This window comes from Neopsephotus bourkii, unplaced genomic scaffold (assembly GCF_033783945.1).
Source record: "Neopsephotus bourkii isolate Nb327-2 ecotype Australia unplaced genomic scaffold, CSIRO-AGI_Nbou_v1 NB_1658, whole genome shotgun sequence".
In the NCBI taxonomy this organism is placed as follows: domain Eukaryota; kingdom Metazoa; phylum Chordata; class Aves; order Psittaciformes; family Psittacidae; genus Neopsephotus; species Neopsephotus bourkii.
In genome coordinates this window covers 826,557-854,326 of record NW_026902132.1, presented here as the reverse complement: position 1 = coordinate 854,326, position 27,770 = coordinate 826,557, and the positions used below count along the sequence as shown (strand labels likewise).

The following is a 27,770-nucleotide window of genomic DNA, read 5'->3' as shown; positions in this document are numbered from 1 at the left end:
TCTGCATCTGGCATGGCTGGTGTATCCCAAAATGCCCGGAGCTTTGTTCCGGTGCATTCACACAGACTGTTGTTTGGACAAAGAGGATTTAAATTGGGAAGGCAGTGCAGGGTGACACAGCTATCGCAAGACACATGCTTTCTTTCCAGGGGGACTGTAACCAAAATATTGCCTGTGCATTTCACACTGGAATAAAAAAATCACTTAGCCTTTCATATTTGTAATTGTTGGTAATTTAATTATTGTTTATCATGGCTTTATCAGGCATTGCTGGTTTTAAGTGTGCAATATATTGCTTGACACGTACAATGGCTAATTGGTGCTTTTCATTTTGCTTCTTTAGGATGACTCTCAGGTTCCTGAGTGTTCTGTCAAATGCTGAAGCATTGAATTAGCTGAATCCTTTGCATTATTTCTGATGTTTAAAAAGGCCTAAAAGAAAGTAGACAACTGGTGCTTCTCTTACAATGTTTTAAGGTAACATGTGACTTTTTTTTCTGGGTTCAGAGGGAAGAGGGTAGGTAGACATGATCCCACTCAAACAAGAACTGTTTCTTGCTTTGTAATAAACCTGTTGTGGCTTAACCCTGGTCATCAACTTACAGCCACTCCCTCTGTGTCAGGATGGGGGAGAGAATCAGAACAGTAAAAGTGAGAAAAAAAACATGAGTTGAGATAAAGAAAGTTCAACAGATGAAGCAAAAGTCATAGAGGCAAAGCAAAACAAGGAATTCTTTCACTCCTTCCCACTGCCAGGCAGGTGTCCAGTCATTTCTAGGAAAGCAGGGCTCCATTATGCATGATGGTTACTTGGGAAGACAAACCCACCACTCCGTATGCCCTCCCCATCCTTCTTCTGCCCACCACATGGTCTGGAATATCCCTTGGGTCAGCTGGGGTCTGCTGTCCTGGCTGTGTCCCCTCTAACTTCTCAGGCACCCCCAGCCTGCTGGCTGGTGGGTGAGGTGAGAGGCTGAACAGGCTTTAACTTTACATAAGCGCTGCTCAGCAGTAACTAAAACATACCTGTATTATCAATATGGTTTTCAGCAGAAATACAAAACATAGCCCTATACTAGCTATTATGAAGAAAATAAACTCTATCCTAGCCAAAACCAGCATGAAACTGGACTAAAATGAAGTCTTAAGAATGGACCCAACTATCACTAGTTGTTAGCTATCGGTAAATTTGCTGACTTCAGTGAGTGAGTGAAGAAATGAAGAATGAAGTGAACGAAGCAATGAGGAAACAACTTAGTTTCTTTTCCTAAATAATGAATTCTACACTCTTACATGCTTCCATTAGAATTCCTTAGTCCTTCATCTGTGCATTAATAATGTTTCAGTAGTAAAAAGATAGAGCGTTCAGTTCCTATGGGGTATTAGGCTGAGACAAATTCTTCACTGGGAAAAGTATGGGCAAGAATCTAAACACAACTGTGGCTAGAAAAGTGACCCTTCTGCTTTGACTAGAGCTGCTGCTGCTGTCTTCTATCAATCAATTACCATATTTTGTACCTATCTTTGGGATTCATAGTTGCATTGTCAGCTTCTGTGCTTTTTCTCTGCAGCACAGTACACAGCAGAGTGACAAGGCCAATGGAGAGTATGTTTGCATAATGCCCAGTGCACAGCATGGTTTTCTCTTGCTGCAGGGTCATTTCAGTGAGTAGGGAATTGGTGGAAACACCCCAGCAGGACATGGCTATACAGAAATCTTGCTGTATAACGACACAAATCATGTTAAGAGCAACACCAAAGGGAGGGCCTGAATTAAATCTGTAATAAAGGAAATACAGATTGGTAATCCCTGTTTAAAGGCTCTCTTTGATGCTGTCTCCTGGGTTCACTCAGGTTTGACAGCTGCTGTTTGAAGTGGCAGCTGACTCCTATTTACTTTTGGTGACTGTCACTGCCCACCTTATTATATGCACTGCAGTGTGCTGCAAATTCAGATGAGAGATGAGACACACCTAAAACTGAGCTCATCTCTTGAAGAGCAAAGATTTAGTCTTTTGGCCATTCTAACTATGAAGGACAGCTCACTGCAGATGAACTCTTGTCTCATGCCACTTCCACTGCTTGAATCAAGAGTGAAATTAAGCAGTGGGGGACAGCCTGTCTGGCTTTTGAGTGTGGAGTAAATCTTAGTGTTTGGCTTTGAATTGGTGACAGCTTTTGGGACAGGTAGAGGGCTACGGAATCTAGTGATCCAAAAGATATGCAGGCACCAGCTGCTTTCCCAAGCTGTGGAATTTAGCAAGCGTGCAACAGCAGATCTCCTGCCTTGCTGCATCACTTTCTGAACTTGCCATTTCAATGAGGTGTATTCATGTGTGTACGTGCATGCACCCGGGCTCCATTGACTCTCCCTTTGGCTCTCTTGTGCAAAACTCAGTTGAGAGAGGGTGCTGCAATGTACCTGTGGCAAGCTGCTGTGAGCCACAGGTACAGTGTGGTACACAGCTCATAGCCATGAGCAGAAAGCCTCCTTGCACTTCCACTCATTGCAGTACATTTCAAATTGGCCCTGGGTTCTTGCAGTGCCTGTCCCTTCTTGTATGGTGCTGTTCTTCATTAGTATGTGGTAGGGCTCTGAGTCTTCTGGAGGTTTTTTGACTAGGAAAGGCATTTGTAGGTTAATTTTGTCTTTTCTGATGGCAAAGAATTGCTTTGTACGGGAGTTGGCGGAAAGTTCAGGCCTGGGCCCTGGGGAAAGGCTGTAGCTGGCAGGGGGGAGAAGTAAGGAAACCTATTACCACTGTTACTAGGCTTGTCCCAGTTCCTGTATGGCTGTGTGCCACAGCTGTGTCCTGGCTGTAGAAGTGTGCATCCTGAGCCATGGGTGGGCATGTGGGTATATGCATGGAGGGACTGTCTGGTTGCCCTTACAGGCCTCCGGGCTTGGCTGCCTCGTGCACTGCAGCAGGGGTCGGTAAACTAGTGTAGTCACAGCCTGGTTGTCTGGCAGGGTGCACGGGTGGCTATCAGGGTATGGGGTGGGAGAAGAGAGAAGGGGGATGTGAGGAAATGTGCAGATAGAGAGGGAGAGTATGACTGCAGAAAGGCTGGAAAGCGTGTATCAGACTTTTATCTGCTGTCAGGGAGCAAAAGCAGCAATGACTGCGGTCTGCCTGGCAGTCAGAAAACATGACAGCACAATGTACAGTCGCTAAGAAATGGACCATGAAGGCACCTCCTGTGTCAGTGATTGTCACAAGCCTGTGGCTATGGAGAGGAGCAGGCTGAAGAGTTATGCTTGTCAGATTCTCATGTTATATGCATACATATGTATTTTCTTTGCATATCATTATACCAAGCACATAGCAGACTGTCCGGTACATTTGAGTAGTGCTGGGCTGTGACTCTGTGCTACAGAGGACAAGAATGTACAGGCATTAATGGCACTGCGATAGAGGTACTCAAATAAAGTGTTAATACACTAGGGCTACTAATTTAGCAAGTCTTTGGGAGAAGTGGGCTTTATTTATCTTTATAAAACGCAGTGTTTGCAGATCATGTGTACCCATGATTGCATGCAACACAACCACATTTTGCTGTTCTTGAAGCTATACAAATTTTGTATTTGTACAGGTAACTGGTGCTTTGAAATACTAACTTAACCCCCTCAGAGCTTTTTGCCTGAGAGTTACAAAGGTAGCGTCCCACTGTAGTGACATGCTCCCTCATGGAGAGTCCCTAAAGCATTCTGTGTGTCTCTTAGCTTCGCTGCGTATGATCCCCGTGCAGGTGATTAAAGCAGTGCACTTTCAATTGGGTCACAAAATTTGGCAATGTAAGGTGAGCAATGGACTTAATAAAATTAATTTCTGCTTATAAAGCCATAGTTGCTTCAGTGGGATTGTCTGTGCTTTCTCAAGGATGTGTCCTGTAGCCTTGATTTAGTCAGGGATTTTACTGCAGTATCATCAGACTTCAAAACATCAGTTTCACTTTTCACAGCAGAAACTCAATCTGTTAAATGGAAAAATACAGCAGCCAACCTTCTGAAGAAAACCTTGCACTTCTCACAGGGTAAAATACAAATGCTTGGCAATTGCTTTCTGCAGCTAAGTCTTAAGCTTAGTTTTTTAGATTTCTGCTTACCTTGAAAATCTTAAAAAAGATTTTATAAAAGCTATGACTGGATGTCAGTAGAAGTTATCTGGAATACCTTCTACCCATAGGGCAGAGCAAGCATTCTGCTATCACAGGGTTGCAGCAGCTGGGGGGTGGTTGCCTTGGCACAGCAATGTAGTGAGAAGATTTAGTCAAGTCTGGCTCTTCACTTTCTGAATTGTGTAAATTAAGTTAAACTTCATTACACAGTAATATAGACTTTAAGCATGAAATAAAAGGTGTCCGCAAATCGACATATCATTGATCAGTTTATCTTTTTCTCTCTACTCCTGCACAACAAAACCAGTCACATTTGGTTTTATTTCAGATATTTCCACTTGACCAACTTAGAACAGATGTGGCTTAAGTCTTGCCTTTTGCATCATTCCTGCTCTTGGTTGTGGTTGGGATTAAATATACAACAAGACATCAAGCTGCCAAACCATCCTTTACCTTCCCACATTGTATAAAAGTGTTTTTTCCCAGGCAGGAATGTCATCTTGTCATGCCAGTTACAGAGACACAGAGGGTCCTGCCTGGAGGAGTGATGCTGTGGTTGTAAAAAGGCTTTCACAAACCTCATACTTGCTAGTGTTTTTCAGAGGGAAGCTGGGCACTGTGACTGTAAAAGAAACAGCAGTAGAAGCCTGCAGCGTGACCCAAACCCACCTCCTGGTGGTGCTGCCATCCATGTTGTGGATGCACAACCTGACTCCACGCCTGAAACCAGACCGTGGAGGACCTGGGTAGCACATTGGCCACTGCCACAGCAGAGCCTGGGTAAGACTGTTGGATGCATGATCCTGACATCTGTGTCCTTTTGCTTCTGGTGGCCAACTCATGCACTACAAGTTCCTTGATGCCTTCATGTGTTGCTGGGACTGCTGTGGTAAGAAGAGGTGGGATTAACCAAAAGCAACAAAACTGTGCCATACCATCTCTTGGTTAATTTGGACTGGGGACGGGACTCCACCTATCACTTGTTTGCTAGTGCCATAGATGTTGCTGAGGCAATTTCAGTATGATAACTAGTTCTTTATTTTGATGAAAGCTTTACATGTGTTTTTCTGATTTATATGGCTTGTGAAGGATTAAAAAAGAAGTTATCTAGATGTAAACAAAACCTATCAAAACCATCTTTGGTTTTTAGCTCTCTTGTTGTCAGAACATGACCCTTACAGCATCTCTCAGGGTTTTCTGGGACTGACAATCAAGTTCTTGTCCAGAAGACAAATTCTCTTGCTTTATGTTTTAATAAATTTAGGGGTTTGAGTTGTTGCATTTATATTTCTTTTTTCCTTTTGCTATTTTTCTACATGTAAGGCACAAGAGTAACTCATCTCTCCTTCTGCTACTTACACTTTTTCAAAGGAGATGCTTTGTCCACTAGGAACTGTGGTCAGCATGCTAATAAAACTCACTGTATGCCTTTAAAATATTTATTCAAAGTGGCCTGGCTTGCTTACAGTAGCTGTGTGGGTGGACTGTCCTTGAATTTTGTAGACTTAATTTAGTACTACACAATACCCAGTGATGGAAAACAGATATAAATTGTCTGTGCGCAGCCATGCGTTATTGATAAAGGGTAGAATAAGCTCTACAATTTCTTTATTTGATGTTGTTAGTGCAACAGCTGGCTGATTTGTTAAGACTTTTCCCCCCTGTTGGCAGTAAAATATCTCTTCATTTTGAACTCTGAATTTCCTCCTGAATTTTGATTTGGGGGGGGGGGGGGGGTTTGGAAAGCTTCCTTTTTGTCCAGTGCTGCTGGAGAAATCAAATGGAAATGTTTCCACTGAGTAAAAACAAGCTTCATTTCTGGGAGAGCTAAGCAAACAGTAAGTTTGTCTGTATGCAGAAGACAAGATTTTTTTCATTGTCACAAATACTTGCAAATGGAAAATAGAGCATAAAGTGTGCATTTAGGGTGAAAAAACCTTTTAATATGTGTGATTTGGGACATGCTCAGAGAAAATGCTTTACATTCAGTTAGGCATGCTTTGTAATTTCAGTGTTCCTTCGAAGTTCATGAAAAAATCTCAACGGTCTTAAATCTGCCATGGGATTTTTTTCTGTTAACACTTATGATGAGTAAAGAGTCTACTGAATATAATTTGCATATAAAACTGTGCTGTAAACTAAACAGCTCTTTCCCTGTAGTTGAACAAAGGTACAATGAGCTGCTCACAACACAGGAAACAAATAAGTAAAATACAGCAACACTACAAAAAAAACTTATTATTTCCAACAAATGCCCAACATTGAAACTTCTTTTTGAGCTATAATTTCTGGAATGGTAGCTTCCCACAGGTTCTAATATGAGACAGGGAACATACAAATCGTGGCAAGCAAATACTGTATTTGATTACAGAATTGTTTACTTCCCTCTTGTATGTGTGTGCAACATGTGTAAACATGTATGTGTGTAAATGTGTAAAAAGCATTAGGGTAGTGAAAAATTATGAATACAGTTGATCGTCACAAGCTATATTGATGCTTATAACAGTTTCCTCTATTCCATGGAGAATTGCTATGTATTAGTTTAGCTTTCTATATATTTACAGCCTTTTAAAGTAAGAAGCCTTTAAGTAATGAAGTAATTAAACTGGTTGTGTGGTTTTAATCGGAGGCAGAAAAAAACTAATAGAGAAAGGACTTACATGATTGACAGAGGCTTGCTGGAGATTTACATTGAGAATAACTCATTCTTCAAAACTTTTTCATTTTCTGATGGAAATTGTGGGGTAAATCAAATCAGTGGCTGTGAATGATTAAAATGTGCAAGTTATGAATTCTTACTGACTTTGTAAATCTCTTAACACCTTCACTGCTAATATAAAATCATTTTTCTTAAAGGGGTCTTGGGGCTGTGAGGATTTAAATGAAAGCTTCAGCTTTCTCAAAGAAGACTATTCTGATATTCAAGATCATGAATTTTGTGGTTTGCTTGATGCATAGAAAGTTGTGGAAAGAGAATGGGAGATTTTCCATAAGTCATCTGATAGGTCTGCAGTAATTCCCTTGACTGATCAAAGGGGCGAATTTTCCAGTCTTTTAAGTGCTTATGCGATTCAGACTTAATATGGGCAACTAGACATTCTGTGCTAGTTGAAGAGGTTACCTTTGATCTTAAAGAAAATACAAACAATTGGACATTGACATGCCTGTATTTTGTTTTTGCAGTAAGTGTGCAGCTGTTTGTGGTTTTCATGCAGAAGAATTGACTTCAGCCATATTACTATAATTCTAGCTTTGTCATAACCTTCTGGTCACACTGTTTTGGAGTATGAGTGTGGGTGTGTGATTTTTTTCCTGAAACAAGTATAATTCTGTACTGAAATACAGCTTTGGAAATTCCTTGTTCTTCTTGTTCAAAAATAGTCTTTCACTGGCATTGATACTGGCTGCTGTAATGAGAAACTGTAAGAAAAGGGAACATCATAATGTACACTGGGGATGGATTCTCTTCCAATGTATCTGTGTAATCTCTGCAGGCAATGCATAAATGAAGTTACTGTGACCTCTTAATATACGCCTCTGGAAATCAAATAAAAGTAGGCAGACAAACAGAAAAGAGCTTTAATGCAATTTGGCATTTCTTAATTTCTTCACACTACCAGAATATGAGTTAGTCCTGAAAGATCAGTGACTTTCAGTAAACTACCTAGATTAGAAATCTACTGTGCAAATGCCCTGAGGGCTGCTTGCTACCATCCCAAATTCTTTACCCTTGGGAAAGCAATTATGGAGGAGGCCTTGAAGGTGGGATGGATGAGGTGGTAAGAGATAAGCTTCACATGACTGATCTCTGCAGGCCGTGCTCAAAATAGAGGGACACCTGCAGCAAAATCTTTTTCCTATGCCTGGTAAGTAGGGCTTTTAAAAATAAGAGGAAAAGAAATAGAACAAAATTAGTGTTTGATTGTAGTCCCAAACAGCCAGTGCAGGTGTTGCATGATGCAGAAGGACCTGACAGTAGTTGATTTAGAAATAAATAAATATTCATTTAAATTATGCTTTCCCAAGGGAAAACACAGACTTTTCTTAGCAGTTAGTATAAATGCAAAGCGGTAGGGAAGCAGTGAGGTAGGTGGGCTTGGCTTGTGAACAAAAGTTATGTGACAACCTTACATTACTTTTAAGGTTGTATTTCTTGTTCCTTTTCAAATGTGTCAAAATATGATTTATGTTTTTCTTCCAATGTAGGAATTAAGGCGTGTGTGTGGATATTCTTCAATTATTTTTAAAAGGTACTGCTTCAAATATTCTATTTTTAAAAGCATTGGGCAGGATGGTAAAACAGGTGTGGTTGCATCCATCCCTACTCAGGGGTAGCACCAAGTGCTTTGTCTCTTGACAAGTTGCAGCGTGTCCTATTATAAGGAAAAGAAAACCCCTGTTTTTCTGTTCTCCCTTTTCTTGGTAAAAGAAATGTATAAAACTTGTTTGAGTGAGACAAACTCCAGCAGCCTCTTCCAGGTTTGATCAGTGATGCAAAAAATGTCTTGATTATAAATCAACACAGATGCTCCATGGTCCGATTATCTGTGTGGGATAGCTTGCAGGATGCACTCATCCTGTGCATCACATGGACATCATCATGAACAAAATCATTTTTCTTCTCCTTTTTGATGTTGCATTATACTGACATCCATTAATTTGAAAGAGAAGGGCAGGATAATGAATTACATGCTGATTTTAGCAAATTAAGAGGATAAAGAATTGCATGCTGATTTTAGCAAATTACCCTGATGACAATGCTGTTATCTGCTCTGGGGGGTTCTGTAGTGGCAGAAATTGATTCTTAATGTGACCATATAATGCATTCACTAGATGCCAAGAACAAACTAACTTTCTGCTGTAAAACTAATGAATTTTCTACAAAACTTGCTTTAAGTGGAGCTATGTCCTTGCCTAATGTCTGTAACCATGATAACTAATCATGTTTTGTCCTTCTAGAGGCCTTTATTGATTATCTTTCCAAAGTGAAGTTGGTGAGTCCTTTTTTGCAGAGAGCAGAGCACTTTTTAACCCTTCTTCTCCTAACAGCCATTTTGGCTGGCAACTCTCATTCAGTTTACATGAAATGTGATGTGCCAAGGCACATTACTCATTTGCTTTGTATAACACATATAGCACGTATAACAGGTGCTTTCCTGTTTTTCTCCTCTTCCCTATTTCTTCCTCCTGTGCATGCTGCTCTTAAAGAGGTGCTCCGGGATGGCAGCACAGATTTTCCCCAGTATGCATCAATGCAAACATGGCTAAGCTGTGTGCAGGATAAGCAAACGTGCTCAGAAATGGCCAAAGAACTGCTGGGTAGGTAGAAACAGAGCTATGTTGTTTGGGAAAATGATTGAGCCTCTGACTAATTACAAAATAACTGAATAAACAGTTATGTGGGCCTCACTGCAAGCTTCAAATATATGAAACATGATCTGTTTTTTAGTGCTGAAGTTTGCTTTGAAATGGAAAATGGAGTAAATAAGGTTTGACTCCAGCATGATCCTAAACCGTTCTTCAGGGTTGCTCACCCTTCCTCCTTCTAGTTTAACCGAGGATATTCTTGTGTACCTAGACTATTGTGCTATAAAAATGCAGAATTTTTATTGTTTTGTTTGTATTTTTACTTTGTTTTAGACAAATCTGAAAGCTTTCTGGAGTTTGACACAGGGAAGACCATACTGAGAGGTGAAATTAAAATACAGAATAGGCTGGAGAACTGCATTTTTAGGGGGACATCATGAACGATAGGGATTAATATGTTGTACACTCAAGGAATTTCTCCCTCTCCCTTCTCTGCTCTCCCTTCCCCCCGCCTTCCCCCCCGCCCCCTGTATTTTTGAGTTAAGTGCAATTTTTAAGTAGTCACCACCTTGATATAGAACGTGTTGTTTACTTTGGGACAAATTCATAGAATCATATACAGGTTAGAACTGGAAGGAATCTCAAAATTCCACTCTCCCACCATGGGCAGGGACATCTTCCACTCGACCGGGTTGCTACAAGCCCCATCCAACTTGGTCTTGAACACTTCCAGGGATGTGGAACATCCACACTTTATCTGTAGGACCTGTGCTAGGGCCTCATCACCCACATTGTAAAGAACTTCTTCCTAATATCCCTTATTTAAATCTCTTTTTCAGTTCAAAGCCATTTCCCCTTGTCCTGTCACCACATGCCCTTGTAAGAAGTCCCTTCCCAGGTGTTTTGTAAGCCACTTTAGGTACTGGAAGTTGCTTTAAGGTCTTTCCGGAGCTTTTTTGTCTCCAGGCTTAACAAGCCCATCTCTCTTGGCTTGTCTTCATAGGAGAGGTGCTCCAGCCCTATGATCATCTTCTTGGCCTCCTCTGGACTCACTTGATCAGGTCCGCACCCTTTTTGTATTGGGACCCCAGAGCTGAAATCACAAGTGACTTGAGCAGGTTTTGTTCCACATTTCTCTGCTTTCTTTGCTTTGGTTTCTAGTGTTTTGGCATCTTTTGCTGCCTTGGTTCCATACAGAACCAGCTGATGAGGGACTTCAGCCTGCCTCAGTAGAGATGCATCAGCGATGGTATTACCTTCCCTGATGAAGAAGGATGCAAGCTATTGCTTCCCAATGGTCAGTGTCAAGGTTCAGATGCTAACAGTGTCACTGTGAGAAAGATCCAGGCACAGGCATTTAGGAGCTGTTACAGCTTATTGTAGCTGACAGTCCTCATGGGATAAAAGGAAAATTTGTCATTGACTTTGCTGAAAAGCTATTAGCTACTGTGCTTGAAATATTCCTCAAAACCAACAAAGTTAAACTTCTCTCACAGGTGAATGGAAAAGGTTGCATTTTTCATTTTCTGAACTGATTTTTAAACTTCGGAATAACTTTTTAGAGTCAGTGGAAAATCCATTTTCAGAGTTGCTGGGATATGTCCATGATTCCCCTAATAGCTCCTGTGCCGAATTCAAAAGAGTGGCAAGAAATTTTACTTTAAATCTGTCCTCAGCAAAGGATGGATTATTGCTTGCTCTGGCCAAATTAAAAACTATACAAAAGAAGGAAAATGTTTTCTGCCATGTTAAGCCTCATTTGTGAGTAATGCTACCATCCCAAACTTGTTTCTCTGTCACATCACTGAAGGTTAACTCCTGTCTTTGTTTTGCTCCAAATTCTGTAGTATAAAATTAAGTAGCAACTTCCCTCTGCTTTAAGGGGGGGGGGAAAGAGTATTTCAGCAGGGTTCATGGTGTTTTAAAAAGAAGTAGAGAAGCCAGGAGACTGCCTTTCAAAGTCAGGAACTGATGGGATTTCTACTCAGGGAGGAGTTTTGCTTGTTTAGTGCAACTTTGCATCAGAAATATGCATCTCATTTTTTGTATGTCTATATTTATTTAACTTTTGGCTGTGAATTTTAAGGTGCCTGTAAAATTCATTTTTGTTGTGGCTGAGATCAGGCTAAGAAGGTAAGCATTGGTTTAAATGTATAATAGTGTGGCTTGGCTGCGGCTTGGCTTTTAATTAAAAATGCATAGAAATAAGAATCAGTAATTTATTTAAAACTAAAATCTATTTTTGGACAGCACAAATATTTTCCTTATGTTAAAAAGGAGGGATGGTTACTGAGGCATTGTGTCCTTTGCCAGGTATCAGGAACAATTTATGATGTATCAGTGGTCACTGACTAATTGAGCTCTGATTCAAATAGGTTTTCTCTTTAGACACCCAAGAGAAAAAATGTGCCCGGAAGTTCAAGTAATTTTGGAGGCAAGGGAGTCTTGCAAACCCAGGAGAACTCAGAGATGAGCATGGGCAATGAACTCTGGTCTTGAAGGAGTTGAGAGAGGAAAAAGAACTTTCTTCTGCTGGTTAACTCTTCAGCCTTGAGCACCTTTTCTGTATTAGATTTGCTCTTCAGAAACCTGCTTAATTCATGCTATCCCAGCATTAGCTGTGATGCTAAACTGCATGCACAGTGTTTTTTCTGAACATGTAAAATGACTTAAGTATTATATCAAGACTTGTGCATATGCTTTAGAGATGGGTAATTGTTTTTCAATTTCAAGATTGCTAATGCATTGAGCAACAAAAGCTCTAAAGCCCAGACTTTGAAAGGAGTATCATAAGCATTATTTCAGCTGTAAAGAGCTTCAGAGGTTGACTTTCATGCTTCCTCTTGTGTAGGTGATTAAGAGTTACATAATGCAGTACTACAAAATCTGTTCTTGGGAAGGGCACTTATGAAAAGGCTCTCTAAGAGTAATGGTACAGGTAATTCATTTAAGTCAGACACAAGTTGATGAAGCAGTTGTTATCCAGAAAACTCTGCACTGTGAACCTTTGTCTCCAGCTGCATGTGCTCTTCATACAGGAGTAATGAGTATGCAGGCAGGACCACATAAAAAGACAGCAAGAGAAGATTGGTGTGAAGGAAGGATATGTAGGAGATAACAGGACTTCAGAGAAGATAGGAAGCCAAGCTACAAAACTGTTCTACTTGTGAAGGCAGTATAAGAATTAGGGTGGTGTATATATCATAGTGGAAAACTAGTTATCTGGGAAGCTTGGGGGTAGCTTTCTGTTTTTTCTTACAGGACTCGAACACACTAAATGTCTCAGCTTGTGATGCAGCTGAGAAGAGAGTAAGGATCTGAAACTTAAAACTGTATGTAGCAATTTAATCTCAATAAACATGAAATAGGTCATAGTCCATTAATCTCCCATTCCACTGATTTTGGGGGAAAAGCAAAGTCAAAAGTAGTTTCCAGTGATGCAGCATCCCTCTGTGCCTAGGGGTTGACCTCCCTGCTTGCCCTGGTAAAGGTTCTTTTAATGGGTTTTTTCCCTGCCCCTTGCTTTCTGGAACAATTTTCAGACAAAGCATGAGAAGTAGATTTATCGAGGAGGTATGCAGTTCACCTAAGGGGGGGTGGGGTGGGGTGGGAAGGTTGGGGGGAAAAAAGTATAGTGAAAGGAAGATGATAGTGTCTTTCACATGAGTTACTAGCAGTGGGGAAGATACCTCCTCAGTCAGGAGCTGGCTGGCTGATCAGGCCAGGGAGGAATTGAAAAAAGAAGTACTTGAAATCATGAAAGCAATACGGTTTATCACTAGTTTGTAAATCTCAAATGGGAGTTATGAGAGCTTCTTTGTTGTAGTGGTGTGATTTAAAATAGTTTATAGTAGGGAATGCGTTAGTATCCATTCTATCTGTATGGCATACAACTGCTTGTGTCTTTGTAAACCTCAATAAATACAATGATGGGACTAGATAATTTTAGAAAAGCAAAAAGCTTAATTTAGAACACCAGAACTTTGTGGTTGATTTTACTTGTTGCTTTGCTGCAGATGGCTTCTGCCTCATTGTAAGAGAACTTAAGTTTTTTAAAAAAAGAGGAATGGGGAGAGGTATAAGATCTTCTTATGTAATCTCTGCCTTCCTTTTTTTTTTTACTGAATGCTTTGGGAAGGCCTTCTGATTCAGTAATCGTGTTTTATCATTAATATTGGTGCAGCATGGTATTTTGCCAGTGTTGCTCATAGAGCAGTGAGAAGTGGTGGCCTATAAAGTGGATTAACAAGTAAGTTAAAGGAGCTGTAAATCACAGAGCTATATTCGTACACTGTATCACAAAGCAGGTGTAGGAAAGCAATAGATGCAGATTATAAGCAGCCACCTTGGTCCCGTGTGAAGTCTTACCAGCACAGCTTCATGCTGAGTGTTGACTTGAGCGCCTTCAGCTGTGCGTGCTGCAAAGATATATGATCTCAGAGGTCAGCCTTGGTTATGACCTCTTCTGAGGGCAGGGGGGTAAGTGACCTTGGGTGACAGTACCTTTGTAAGTGGCCAGTGATTCATGAGTTTTGCAAGGCTGTTTCTAGTCTCACACTTACTAATGAGGTCTGAAAGTTGTATATCCTACCCTACTGACAACCCCATAGTTACTGAAGTTACAATACATGCACCTTTCTTTAGCAGTGGATTTAAAAACTTGAATGGCCTTGCTTTCCTTTTAAATACTTAGCATATGTTCTGAGTCATGGTTTTAGACTGAGTAGGTATTGCTCTTACTGAGTGTAGAATATTGGCGCATTGCATTGCAGTGTAGTTTTGGAAGGTGCTGATTGAGGTGGGAGTTCACAGGAAGAGGAGGATATTAGAAAAACCTAGGAAAAAGAGAGAAAATAGGCTTGTATGTGAATTTTTCATACATCAGGCTAGTAGTGCTTCAGCTGGAGCAGTTTCCCATTCTGGGTCAAGGCTGAACATTTGTGCCCTGGAGAGACAAGGAGAGCTGGAAGAAATGCACATTCAGAAATGCTAGTTCAGTGTGCTGATGTTTGGAGCACTGCTAATTCAATGTGCTGCTCATCAGAAAGCCAATGTGACAAAATAAACATTTCTACTGTGTTAGTGAAATTGAGTAAGACTCTGAGGGAGAGCCTGGGTAAGGACTAAGATAGAACTGAGTGACAATGGTGATTTATCTTAGTTGTTCTCTATTTTGACATTCACTTTTTTGTTCTTCACACAGATGAGTTCAGGGAAATGCTGCATGCTGGGTTTCAGTGTGCTGTTGCATAAGTCAGTTTAATTTTATGCAGTGGAGAGTGAAATGTAAAATTATTCAGTTTCATTTTAGGAGGCAGTAGCTATTAATGCTTCACTCTGTAAACACAGACTCTTAGAGAAAAGACCTTCAAGCATGCCGAATCGTATGTTTATTCTTTTGTTCACTGCTTGCAACCAATAAACACTGTTTTCATCTGATTACTGTTACAGTTGGGCACCTGTGACCTTTTTTCCTCCCGTGTGATCAGCTAAAATCAGAAACTCCATGGAGGTTTTTCAGGCATTTCTGTCTGGGGATGCTAATAGCTATTAATATGCACTGATTGCTTTTCCTTTTCTCTTGGGAAGCAAGGAATTATTTTGTTCTTGACTCTAACACTTGGTGCATATAAAAGCGTGTATGAAAGAAGATAAACTTTACCAACAAACTGTTGGTATGCTTTTGTAGCTTAAAATCTGTGCATCTGTTTTCCAGAGTGGTGAATTGTTGTGGAGTTCGGGAGATTCTGAGGTCGCAGCTCCCAGTCACAAACCCTCTGTGACAACTCTGAAGAGCAGGGTGTTTTCCTGTCTGTGCCTTGCGCTATCTCGAGGTTAACACTTGTGTTCGCCCTGCCTATAGCAGGCAGTGTCCATTAGGTGGCTCTCGGTTATGATACATACACTTCGCATGCAGCTTAACTTGGGAGAGGCATTAGCTGTTTGTGTCCTGCCGCCCAGTTAAAACAAATCAAGAGGCCATAAATATAGGCTTTCTCAAAAGCTGGCAGCTTTTGGTGTGTTGGACAGCTCTGCAAATACTGCCTTGTCTCTGTTGGCTTTTGTCTGTAAACTGTTCTCTGTGGCAGGCCCTACAAGTGAGATAAGATGGAGACAGCATTACTGTCTGTTACAAGGCACTGGAAAATGATTATACTGTTGTTTCATTAGGAAAAATGCCCTTCTTGTAAGAAACTGACAAGGTAATATAAAGCATTAGTGGAGATCATGACTCCTCCCTAAGTTAAGCAAGGCTGATGCAAAATTCAAGCTCTCCTGCTTGCTCTTTAAATTAATCTGGTACAGAAATGACGAAGCCCTGTTCAAAGCAGGAGGTGATCCTCATGTCTTTGAATGTGCAGACATGCTGGGGCAACCACTGAGTATACTAATCTGTCCCTTTCTGTTCCTTGGGCAATTACTCCTGGAGAACAATGGTTACAGTTGAAATACATGGTAATTACCACATGCACAGTGACATGCTTTATCCGTGATGGTTAGGCTGACTTTCAGATGCTGTCCTCCATGCAGAGCAAACATTGCTGGCCACAATGCTGTGGGTGCTACCACAGGTGCTACTCTGAAGGTTTGTGGGAAAGCAGTATAAGATTAAGGCTGTGTGTGATAGACCCTGGCTCCCTGAGGCTGCAGCAGTACAGCACAGCCACAAGCTTTGTTTCTACATCTTACTCAGTCTATGAAGGGATCTGTATCTGTGTGAGCCATGGGGAAGCCTTGGACTTGCCTTGACCATGCTTTGCAAGCAGGCTAAACTAGCCTTTCTGGGGATCAGTGGAGGGAGGAAGAGCACAAGTTGGTTCTTTGCTGTCAACTTGAGAGCAGGCACAAGGAGGAGTGGGTGGGAGATCTGGCCAGCAAGAGGGGCACCTTGTTTGTGCCTCTCAGATTTAATTTGGATTAAACCCTCCCCACAGGGTGCGGCTGCATGACCTCCCCTTGATCCAGTACACCAGCCCACCTGCCTGCATGTGAGCTGAGTGGGGGGACTAGTGGGAATAGTGGGGAATAGTGGGAATAAAACCAGCACTACAGGAAAAAATCCCAACATTTTCTAGCTGTTCATCTGTCTGATCATCTTATGGTAAGGCATCCGGGCAGAGTGGTGGGGCTGTGAAGACCTCTCAGCAGCTGACGGTGAGACTGGCTCTGAGGCATGTTGCAGGACTCATGGTTTAAGGACTGCTGCTGGCTGTATTCAGGGGACTCCTTGCTGTCTGCTCTGCTGTCCTGCTTGGTCCAGGGAGCAGAGATAGTGGTTATCCTGGCAACTCACATGCCTGCGTACAGGCCACGCTTCCTGAAGGAAGAAGTCTCAGAGAAAGTGGGGATTTTTTTCCAATTCAGCCATTTGTATCAAATGTCTTTCTGAAGGAAAGTTGGGATGCTGTCTTGGGTTTATGCAAGGGAGGAGATAAGCTTTAGAGAAACTGAGATGCTGAGAATCACATATGGGTGACAAAGTAGAGAGAAACTACAATTTTTTGTGTTATTTATTGTGGCACTTTGTGCCTTACTGAGAGGCACTATACCTTAAGCTAACACTATTCTTCAGGTTAGTAATGCAACAATTCTTCCACTGGTGGGATGTTCTTTTTTTCATGAGAATTTAATGTTAATCCCAACAATGCTATACTTCATGATTGAGAGCTTTCATAAGATTGTTACAAGCCTCTCACCAGATGTGTATAATCTATGAAGGAAACAGAAGGTCTTAGGCACACAGTGATCATGGGAAGATTAAGTCTAAACCCCGTTTAAACAGGGAAGACAATTTGGTGACTTTAATGTGCTTGGCTGAGTTGACACTCCTGGCTTCTTCTGTGTTTACTGCAGGCTTTGTCCTTAATAAAGATAATTATCTTGGCAGTGCTGTTCCGGGTTTTAGATGACAGCAAGGACAGATATCTGAGAAATCTCCTTGTACTCTTGTTTTGTTTTGTTTTTTTGGGGGGAGAGGGTGTTGTTAGGCCTAGCATATATGTGTGTGTCCAAGTTTTGAGTGATGAGAAGGTTAAAAGTTGCATCCAAGCACTGTCTCCATGTGTGTACATTTGCTTCTTTATGAATTCTGTCAGTCTTTCTATTGTTTCCTGGTACTTAGGCATAAAAGCACAACTTGCTTCCAGAACAGTCACAAGTCTTGAAAATTGTCTGTAAGGCTTCAGAAGCGTGATTGGCTTCATGCTGAAAGCATTAAAGGCAATGGTATATAGTGGGACAGTTCCCAGGGCTTCTGAGACATCATATTAACACAGCCAAAAATGTTCTTGCTAGGGGGAAGAGGGGAGTCGGTGCACCTTGGCATTCACTTACGGACTGCTGAGGCTTAAAGCCTAGGACTAGAAGGCAGAGGTACACTGTGGTGCTTGCCCTCAGCCCAGGAGCACTTACACAGGCTGGGTCCCTTCCCTGGAGTTACACAAAGCCCTCTCTGGCACACTTGTGGCAGAACTGGCTCCATCATACTCTCCTAATTCCTGGTGCCTTTAGAGCATTGGACAAAGGCATGCCCCAAATGAGCACATAAGTTATTCACTGGGAGGCACTTTGAATGCTGTGTCATCCCTGAGTTCCCTTTTGTGCTAACCTGCAGAGCAAGTCTACGAGAGAAGTGTGGGTTTTATCACTGTGTAGTACTTTAAGCATTGTATCTTTATGAATGTGGCAGCTCCTGGTTCCTCTATGGGCCACGTAGACTCCTTTGACTGCAATGGGGCATTGCCTGTGTCGTGCTCTGTAGGGTCCTCTCATTGCGGCGTTACCCCAGGGGATGCTCCACGTACTCTCTGTTGTCTTAGTGTTTTCCACACCTCCCAGCTGTGTCTGTTTTACAAAGTGGAGTGTCCCTGGTCAGCATTTCCAAAATATGCTGAATGCGTCTAAGGAAGAAGTACAGCTCCCAAGAAAAATATTGTACATTTGCTGATCTGTTAGCTCCCATGCCAGTTTTGACCCATGTGGAAATAGGACTGTTTTTAATCTAATTTGCATTGGATTGTTTTGTTGTTAGTTTTTGGTTTTGTTTTGTTTTAAGATGCATTACTCTTGTGCAGTGCTAATACTGTACAAATCATTCTGCATTCAATATCATATACAGGACAAAAAGCCTAAGTATTTAGGTGTGACTCAGTAATCAGTCTCCTGCTAGCCTCCCTGTTTCCTAATACCAAACCTACAAGGGGCAAGATGGGCAGAAAGGTGAGTATAGATGGGTTTCACAGGCTTATAAAGTAAGTGCAGTTACAGAAACCCAGATATTAGCCCATGTGTGACAAGGACTCAGATCATATCAGGGTGAGAACCTTGCACTGTGCACCTGAGTCTGCTGCCTGATTCCCCCTCTTCCTACAGAAGAACTGCATGCAGCTGAGCAGCTACCTATGGAGCCCCTGCAGGAAATGAGCAGCAGTGTATCCTCAAACGGCTTGTGACAACACTCCAGCGAGGGCTGTGCATGGCAGCCTCCACAGGGGTTCAGTGGATGGATGGTGAGGCAGTTTGGAATTCACGCTTTGCTTGTGGTAAACCTGTGTGAAAAGTCTTTTAAGAAACATATTAAAGGCTGTTCTTTTAAATGCTAGACTATTTGGGGCAGAAAACTGCTCCAGAGTTTTGGCTTTCCTTTAGGGCTCTGCTTTTCCCTCGTTGAAAGTCTTGGTGAGTGCAGTAGGTAGCTCAACATAGAAGGTGCTGCATGGAGTCATCATCAAGATATACAACTTGACTGAGGGAAAAAAAGCCAAGAATGAACAAAGCAATCTTCTGAAGTTCCCAGGAGTCTCTGTAACAGTCATGAGGGTGAGCAGCTGCAGCAGTTTGGCAGCAGGCACCTCTGTTTTTCTCAAGAGCCAGGCTGCTTTAGGACTAAGCTATCAGGTAATATCTGTGTAAATCTGCATGAGTATGCCCTGAAGGATGTTCTCTCTCCCTCTCTCTCTCTCTCTGTTCAACGGGATGGCCTCCTTTGCAAACACTGTTTTTCATAACATGCTGTGTGTATATAAATAAATCATGCTAATTAGAAAGGTGAGCAGATTTTCCTCTCCATCTGAGAAGAACAAATTTTCAGCACAACATGCTGTGGGTGAGAAAAAGACCTTTATTTCCTAGCCGGTGATAATCCCTAGATTTGCCAGGTTTCTCTCAAGAAATGTGTGGCTTATATTAGCCATTCCTTAGCAAAATGCCCTATCTTTAGATGAGCAACACCCCCACAACAAGTTCCGTCTGTGGGCACTCTCACACGACCTGACAGAGAGCTAGTCAAGTATTTCCATGCCTTTGAAATTTAGTTAGCAATTCTGGATAAGTTTTGGCATGTGCCTGTGGAGATAGGATACAGAGCTTGCATCTCCTTTGAAATGTCATTCCAAATGGCTTGGAAATGCTAAGTGTTGAGTTAAAAAAAAAAAAAGAAAACCAGAAAGCCAGCTGTCTGGAAAGCTTTAAGAGAAGCACAAACTCTACACTATCCTGAGGCTCCTGCTAGAGTTACGGAGTTCAGCATGCATTTTCTATAAAAAGATGAGGTTGAATACTTAAAACAATCGCTTGTTAATGCTGCTGCTAGCGGAAGAAACTTATCTGAAATGGTGCTTTCCTTCTGTCACTTCATTCTGTTCTATTTATATGAATGTGGCTGTACTGGATCAGGTCAAAGTCCACAGCGTTCAGTGTGTTCCCAGGTGGTGACCAGGAAAAAGTGTCCAGCGAATAACGTAAGAACCGGAAAGGCAGGGAACTCTTTCCCAGCATATTGCTCCAACCTTCCGTGGTTCAGAGCTTTCTCAAGCCATGAGTAGTTGTTTCTTTCAGTAGCCCTTGCTAGACAAATACACTGTATTCTTCTTCCATCTGGGTTTTTAAATACCTGGAGACTGTTAGCACAGTCAGCATCCTGTGTCAAGGAGTTTCATGTATGAATTCACCTCACTTTCACTTTCTCCTTTTAACCTGCCTGACATCCCCTAGTTTTTGCAGATTTGGGAAACATTTGTTCTGTGTTCATAGTTTTCAAGCCACACATTTAATATGCCTTTGTACTAATAAAAACTTTTCATTTTCCTTCAGACATGCCAGTAAAAAGCCCCAAATAATAATAAAAGAATAAAAACAAAAAATCTAAAATTTCAGGGTTTGGGGGTTTAAAAAAATACTGAAGGGGGGGTGGGGGGAATATTGGTATTTATTGTACAGAATTCATCCTTTTTTTGCAGAGTCTTGTTTTGACAGCTGAATACTAGGAAAAATGCTTGGTTTTCCTTGGCTGTTGCCAGAGGCTTGTTGTTAAACTGGTTAGAATATGATCATGAAACTTAAATGTATTTCTTTTATCTTCCATTTTGAAGTCTTTTGAGTATTTCTAGCTCTAAACAAAGAGGAGGAGAGCAGGAATCAAGGCAATCCTGTTCTGTTTGTGCATGTATCAGCAGAGATGAAGGGTTTGCATATCCAAAAAAAACTTGCTGCTTTTTTTCATAGCATTTAATAGTCATTGTTTTAATGTGAGAGAGGAGGAAACATTATGCTCTGCCAGTGAAATTTCTCTCTTTTCTTGCTGCTCAGGTTTGGTCTGGTAATTGACATGATATCAGCAGTGTCACAGCTCATCAGCTCTGCCTGCAGATGGTGAGACCTGAATTGCCAATGTGGTGAGCTGGCCAAGGAGCTGCCAAGTCCTCCTCCCTTCCAGACCAGAAGACTGTTTCCCTTCCTGACAGCTTTATGGCCAGGCAGCTTTTCAGTAGAACTTGTTGTTAGGGCAAAATGTCAGAAGCCTCCTTGGTAGCAAGGGACCCTAATACTGTCCCTCTGGGTTGTGTCCAGGTGGCCACTGGTGGACTGTGGCTAGTCTGGGCCCAGGTAGGACAGAATGGAGATGCAGGTAAAGGTAAGGCCTCCTAAATGCATGGTACCAGCTGACCACTGTGACTTGGAGAGAGGCTGTAGCAGATAACCAAAATGGCCCCTGGAGCTGGCACAGTGGGTGGTGACCACTCTTGGGAGGCTGCCACTGTCATTTTACGTACCATGGTGTCTTCCAGACTTAGCCATTAGCCTACCCCCCCCCCCCCCCCCAACTTTTGGTACCTTGGGAAAGGTGAGTTCTCTTTTTTGATTGTAAGATAAAAGCTCAATTGTAGGTAATGGATCTATTCAGTTTTAGACAAAGCTCTCCTGTTCCTAAAGGACAGTAGAAGAGTGGATAGAAGTGACCGGTGCCTTGCCCACAGACAGCAAGGCTTGGTCTGCTGGTCACAAAGGTGACTGGGTTTAGTAGGCAGCTGTCTGTGCCATGGACTATTTTACTTTTCTTTGCAATGCATCCGCTCCCCTGAAGCAAACTCTTTCCTATTACCAAGCTTTGTAATTACACTTGAAAGAAAGGTGCCAGACTGGGGCATGTCCGCTGATTGCTGATCTTGCCTCTCAGGGCTGTTCAGCTTTGCAGGTGGGTTAAGTGCCACAGAAAGCAATCACTTTCCATGATGTACAAATGTGCATGGGCTCCATGGGATCCTCTCCAAGGATGTTTAGGACACAAAGCAGAAAACCTCTAGCAAGTAATAAAAAGGCACAGTCTTCTTCAGACTGCGCAAAGTATTTGTTCGTTTAAAACGCTTTAGATTCCCCACCTGTATGAGTATTTTTTGGAGATGGGTGAACCTTGTTCCTTTATGACAAAACTAAAGAATTTTCTATTCTCTTCTTGGGATGCTGTAGAGAAAGCAAGCATCACTGCTCTCAAGGTCTCCAGCCCCAGGGTGGAGGAAACTCATGCACAAGACTGACATGAGGAGAGCCATCTTTTTTCCCCCCACTTTATGGGTGTCCTTTTAAGATGCTGGCCTGCCGGAGAGTGTTACACTTGGTGCACAAACATTCCTGCTTTTCATCTAGAAAAACTCAAAATGCTAAAAACAAGGTGCCTTCAGGGGTCCTGCAGAGGTTTTGCTCTACTCCAAGTGCAATGCAGACCTCACGGCATATTAACATCATATAACTTGAATAGTTAGGTGAAGAGGGGGGTTTGTTTCCCCTTATGACCTGGTGCAGGAGCTAGGCAGGCTCCTGCTGTAAGGTAAGTTACAGCATTTATGGGAAGTTTTGGCTCCTGCTCTTGGGAGTAGCTGTATATCCCCATTCTCTGGACAGAGGCAGGCATCCACTCTTCACCATGTAAGTGGTATTGCTAAATGCTGAGATGTGAAAATGCCTTGATGAAACAGCCCATACTAAAAAGATAGACTTTTTTAAGGTACTAGACAGCAATGCTTGAAACAGACAGACTTGTTACTAGCTGTCAATATGATTTTCCTTTCCTGCTGACCAGAAGGCCAAATAGCTGGTGTGGTCCCCTCAGCATCCTGCAGTGACCCCGCTGGCAGGCATGGGGTGCCAAGTGACGAGCAATGCATGTTCTGTTCTGTCTCATCCTTGGAAGGTACCTGGGCAGAAACTGCCCCAGAGACCCTCTTGTGCCTTGGTTATTCATTCCTGTCCCTCTGTTCTCTCAGCAGTGGTAGTTCAAACCACGATGCGAAGCTGCCAAGCCTCCTTATTGAGTTTTTCCTTGTACCAAGCTGCGTAACCCTCGTCCTGTGCGGTTTAGTTCTGACAGCAACTACAGCCAGCGGTGCTTTGGCTTTAGACATAGTGTAATGATTAGTGTAACACACAAATAGTAATTTTGTTGTAACATCTGCCACCCTGTTGGGGTGAGGCTGCGTGTTTTCCCCATGGGCCGACACTTGCTGGATGCATTTCTCACTAGGTTCCCAGACACACCCTGGTTTCTGTGTAATAGATGTGCTTATTAAAAAGGCAATAGAAAACCCTCTTCTATTCCCAATACCTGATTTAATAATCAACTTTCATTTCTGTCCATGAACAAGTCTTTCTTCCCAACCCCCATCTCCCATCTTTGGATATTGTGGTATGTGGTACAACAGTGAGAAATAGCTGTGTTGGCTATTGAAAAGAAAGAAGATTGTTTCTCAATTCTTAATCTCCTTTTGCTGCTGTATAAGGGAGAAACACACTGACGACTTTCACCCTTAAAACTAGTAGTTTAATAATTTTTTTTTTTTTTCTTGGAGTGACTCTTTGTACTGCATGGCAGTGTGGATAGTTTTACAGGAAACTTCTTTTAGTTGCAAACATCCTAAGGATGATGATAAACAATATTCAGTATAAAAAGCACTCTGGTGACAGCAAACAAAAGCAACTTTCACAATTTGTCTGCCACTCATTCATGCTGAGGAGAAATGGGTATTCCAGGTCTAAAAACCTTTGGTGTAGGAGGTGCCCATTCTCAGTTTAAAATTGCATTTTTCTCCTTCAGGTCTTCTTACATCTCAGATGCAGATGTGTGTTTGTCTGCTACACATGACTGTCACTCTGCATACATAACCCCTGAGAAGGATTCTGCTGAAGGAATAGGGACAATTGCTAAATATTAAAAGTGTGCTAATATTATTGGCTATGTTTACTTATTCGTGGCAAAGGGTCAGCAGTGGATAATAGGTACATCAAGTGCAGATATCTTGAAGGAACTATCAAGATTAAGCCATAGTTAAGAAAAATATGCCATCCTTCTGTGTATAAAAATACTAAGCACAGTAGATAAACTTAATTGAATAAAAAGATGCTTGTCCTGTACTTAAGTGTCAACATGCGAATAAAATCCCAGTGAACACTGGAAATCTTTTATTGAAATTCCATAGTTCTGCTTTACACTGAAGAAAGAAATTGAAGGGCAGACCTGAATTGAGACATAGTATCTGAAGCTCCATTATGAGTAGATGGTAGACATAGATGTTAGGTGTTAGACACTGGAAAAGTTAAGGTCCATGTTCTGAGCCATTCATGCCAAAGCGTGTCTGTGAGGTTGTGGAGTTTGTGCTCCTACAGGAGCTGTAGCAAGACCTGCCTACCAGAAGAGAATAATGTTTTTCCTGTAGGGGAACTGAAGGTAATCAATGACAATGCCACTTGCATTACTATTTTGAGTTAGGAAAAAGTTGCTATCAGGCATAAGAAACAGCTTCTAATTATGCACGAGATGTAGCTTAAGTAGAAAAAGTACCATATAGGCAAACCATGAGGAAAAGTTGTCTCAGATATGCATAAGTATGCTTTTACCCCGTATTTTGTGGTATGCCCGTTAGCTCTCATACATAACAGAAATAAGAAATTATAATTTAGTGCTTTGAGACTGATTATCGGGTTTTAAGTTCAAGTTAATTACGTTGGTAGGAGAATTAGGAAATTTTTAACTGCAAATAGGTGGCGTCCAGGTGCTCTTACGCTGAAGTAACAGTATCTTTCCATGACTTGTACTAGTTGCGTGGGATAAAGTATGAAAGATAAAATTAAAATTAAAAAAGGGAGGCAGATAATCAACAGAAGGAATAAACCTTGGCTTGTAGACTATCAAACCAGACATCTGTTAAGCAAAAGCTAAGTAATGTGTTATGTCTGTCTATATAAAAAAGTCCCAATCTTTCAGTTAAAAATGCACCTTGGTTTTGTAAGAAGCAAGCAGGCTTGAGAAAAATAAAAGTAAGTAATTGAATTTTTTGGCCTTGGCAATGCATGTAAAGTGAAAATGTTTTAATCCTTAAGGCTACTTAAGTATATATTGTCAGAATGCTGAACTAAACAAAATTAATTTCGCTACTTGGAGGGTCGCATATTTTGCTTGACTTGTTTAAATGTCTGCTAGTTAACACATGGAATTAGTCATCGATATGAATACAAGTGAGAGTTTATTCACAAATAATTCCTGTTGGAATGAGTAGCTGCTTCTTTATTGCCGTTGCTCTGCTTATTTTTTATTAAGAGTGTTTATATGAAGTTTCTTAATCAGGCAAAAATTGCAGGGTGATATAGGCTGGATTGGATACTCAAATGCTGGGAAAAAAATTACATTTCTTTCACATGAAGTTGGATGAAATTGGATGACGCTTCACTTCCATTCTGTAAGTGATTGAAAAGAGAACTGCTGTAAAATGGTCTGAATTTCAGTGGCTGGAATGAAAATTTACAAAATGCTGATGCACAGTCACAGTTCTGTTCTCATAGGCAGTGATTTAAAGTATAGCTGTGGGAAGACATGGTAGGCAAATTAGGAGCACGGACTTTACAAAGGAACTTCTTATGCAATTGCTCTGCTTTGACTGAGTAGCAAAGCTAGAGGACTATGTAAAACGATTACCACTTGAACATGAACCTCTTATCTTGCTACTCCAGGGAATATTTGTGGTTAGAAAAAGACCCTGTGGTTGTAAGTAGGAGGTAACTGAAAACATAGACAAAGATTAGGCTCTCCTGAAGGAGCATGTCATCACTAAGAACAGCTTGTGATTGCAGCATCAGCTGATGTTTTTGGTGATTCCATAGGCTCCTAGGCAGAGAGTTGCTACCAGTCGATAGTACTGCTGGTACCTGTGCGGCTTCACATTTAAACTGGTTTGTGCTACAGTTTGCTGCTATGCTGAAAGTTGCTGCTTTTCATGCTACTAGCAGTCAGGCTTACCAATACTTACAAAATGTTGTGGGTTTTTTTTGCTAAACTGTTAAACTAACTAATGCTGTGGCTTAGTCAAAGGTACGCTTCATTCAGCTGTCATCATAAGACCGCATTGTCTATGTTAGATGGCTAGGATTTTGCTTAACTGAATGCTGAATAAAACAGTCTCTAACCTTATCATCTTGTTTTGAGTTAGGTAACAAGGTTAGAGCCACAATATATATTACACGGTAAGATTAGTGTACGTTTATGTAAGTGTCTAGCTGACCTTTCAAACTGAATAAGCAGTGACAGGTTTCACAGAACAAGTTAGGACATAGAACAGTTGGAACAAGTCCAGAGGAGGGCCATGAGGATGATCAGGGCAACTGGAGCACCTCCCATATGAAGACAGGCTTGAGAAAGTTGGGGCTGTTCAGCCTGGAGAAGAGAAGGCTGCGTGGAAACCTCATAGCAGCCTTCCAGTATCTGAAGGGGGCCTATAGGGATGCTGGGGAGGGACTCTTCATTAGGGACTGTAGTGACAGGACAAGGGGTAATGAGTTAAAACTTAAAAAGGGGAAGTTTAGATTGGATATAAGGAGGAAGTTCTTTACTGTAAGGGTGGTGAGGCAGTGGAATGCGTTGCCCAAGGAAGTCGTGAATACGCCATCCTTGGTGGTGTTCAAGGCCAGGTTGGACAGAGCCTTGGGTGACATAGTTTAGTGTGAGGTATCCCTGCCTATGGCAGAGGGGTTGGAGCTAGATGATCTTAAGGTCGTTTCCAACCCTAACTATTCTATGATTCTATATTCCAGGTAAAGAAAATGCAGTTATATTTATCTGTGACCTGCACAGCATGCCCAAGATTTAAAAAAAATGAAATAAAATACAGAAAAAGTGGTTTTTTTTTCATACTAACCCCCTGTTTTCTCTGCCTGTCTTGTATTGGAAAATAATAACAAGTTAGTATGTTTTACTTCTTTTCCTCCCCTTTTTAAGTTAAAAAAAATAAAAAATCCCCCAACACACTTTCTGCTTTATTTCTTTTTATGGTCTCCTCCACCAGAACACTACTTTGCACTGTAACCATTACAGGGGAATATTTCTGTTCCCTAGGGGTGCTTATTAAGAATCATGGCTAGTTGTTTTACACTGCAGTACTAAACAAACAAACAGAAACCTCAATCCTTCATTCCAATTTAGAGTGACAGATGACCTTAGAGAGAACTAACAGTGCCAATGAAAACGCTGTGGTCTACCAAAGATAAATGGTAATACATACATACTATAATATAAAAGTTACAGAAAATTGGGTAATAACCGGTTTACATTATGCTGTAACCACTGGGCTGAGTGTGCTCAAAGTCAAGTATATTTCAGTGAGTAAGAGAGGAGGAGTTTGTTTTCAGGAACAATTGTTAAACACCAGTGCTTTGACCAGCAAAGGAAAAAGGGGTAAAAGGAAGCTTGATTTGTGCGGCTGTGTCTTGCTGAGACCGTGTCTCCTGCAGAAGTGAAGCTTCTGTAGGGAAAGACTGGGTTATTCCAAGTAATGTTCTGTCCAGTACTCGCAGCACAGATTTTTGGAGGATTGTCTTGGTTTGGTGTGGTTGAATTAGTTTGAACTGAGAGGAGCATACAGTTTCCTGGAGGAGTAGCCACAGTGCTGGGAAATTTAATTTGTGATCCTTCTACTTATCTGTTGATCACCATTTTGTAGTAAGTAAGATTTATACTAACACCAGAGTTTACACTGCCTTAGCCAGATTTGCCCTCAATGGTTGAAATTGTGCTGAAAAACTCACAT

The 27,770-nt window shown here is 41.5% G+C and overlaps 1 protein-coding gene across 1 annotated transcript in view; it reads left to right on the top strand.

The window, feature by feature from the left end:
* The first annotated feature begins 394 nt into the window (after positions 1–394).
* KANK1 (KN motif and ankyrin repeat domains 1) overlaps positions 395–27,770 on the top strand; it is a 100,199-nt gene continuing 72,823 nt past the window's right edge. The window contains exon 1 of the mRNA XM_061375116.1: positions 395–477. The gene's annotated coding sequence lies outside the window, so the exon portion shown is untranslated. The remainder of the gene's footprint in view (positions 478–27,770) is intronic.